General features: G+C 43.6%; 1 non-coding gene across 1 annotated transcript; it reads right to left on the minus strand.

Annotated features, from left to right (window-relative positions):
• Positions 1 to 389: 389 nt before the first annotated feature.
• On the minus strand, positions 390 to 462 carry TRNAV-AAC (transfer RNA valine (anticodon AAC)). Its single transcript has one exon. It is a non-coding gene; the product is annotated as a tRNA-Val (tRNA).
• Positions 463 to 1,165: the final 703 nt, after the last annotated feature.

Here is a 1,165-nt window from a genome sequence, read left to right on the forward strand (position 1 = left end):
AAGTTATTGGGGTCATAATAATTTGTCGTAATTGAAGAAAAAAAAGGATGGAAACATTGTTTTAAAAGAGGATTGACGGGCAGACATAAGATCAAGACTGTACGAACGTCGGTGAAAGCTTTCCCATGTTGGTTAGCCAATAATAAACTCACGCATAACGCAAGAAACAATGACCCAGAGTCATGGCCATGAGTTCTCTTTCCTTTCCACCAGACCTTATTTATGGCGCTTTTCGTCCGTTTATTATATAAGTTTAGAAACATGTGCGTGACCGTATGAGGGCTATTGGCAGAAACAGCATAGTGGCGAAAGAGTACTCCATTCGGGTGCTATTTAGTAAAAACAAGTCAACAAAAATAAGGTGGTAGAAACTTTAAAAACCAAAAATGTGTGCCTGCCAGGGATCGAACCTGGGACCTTCCGCGTGTTAGGCGGATGTGATAACCACTACACCACAAGCACAGCTGGGACATGGTGAATGCGACGTGTATTAACGGGGCTCCCGTGTGGTGACCTCGTTTTTCAACCGGTTTTCTCACTTTGAATCCCGTCGTTCGCTTTCACGCGGCGGTCTGTAACGGATCATTCGGAAAACTAGCGCCCTCTAGCACGAGAACTTCGCAACGGCACCAAATAGCTGCTTATCCCGAGAACCATCTTACTCTCTGCGTAGGGCGTTTCGCGCATCTCCTTGCTGTTTTTATTGTGCAGTTTTTTTTCACACTCATTTTTTTCAAATCAATGAAGACAGCTCTCGCGGCAATATAGGTGATCAGCTGGCACGCTGAGCCGTTGCGAAACCATGTCGTTACCATATCTTTCGTTAAACGCACACGCAAGCAACAAACAAACAAACAATTACAGGATATTCTTTTGCCATTTCAAACTCGTTGTTTATCCTATATTTAGTCTGGAAATAATTCACAGCATATGCTGGGACGCACGTAAAGCTTCACTGCGGCACTGCGAAAATCACTTCTACCCCACGTACGTGAGCGACTAACAAGGATTGACGTTGCGCAAAATGCTATACCACATTTCAGTGGCGAAGGTTTGCGTGTATAACAGAACATTTGCAGGTACCTGCATATTTATTGGGATGAAGCGAACACGATTTTATTTTTAGTTTTTTTGTGTGTGCGTGCAAAATTAGCCGTGTCTTCAG

This window comes from Rhipicephalus microplus, chromosome 2 (genome assembly GCF_043290135.1).
Source record: "Rhipicephalus microplus isolate Deutch F79 chromosome 2, USDA_Rmic, whole genome shotgun sequence".
Lineage (NCBI taxonomy): Eukaryota > Metazoa > Arthropoda > Arachnida > Ixodida > Ixodidae > Rhipicephalus > Rhipicephalus microplus.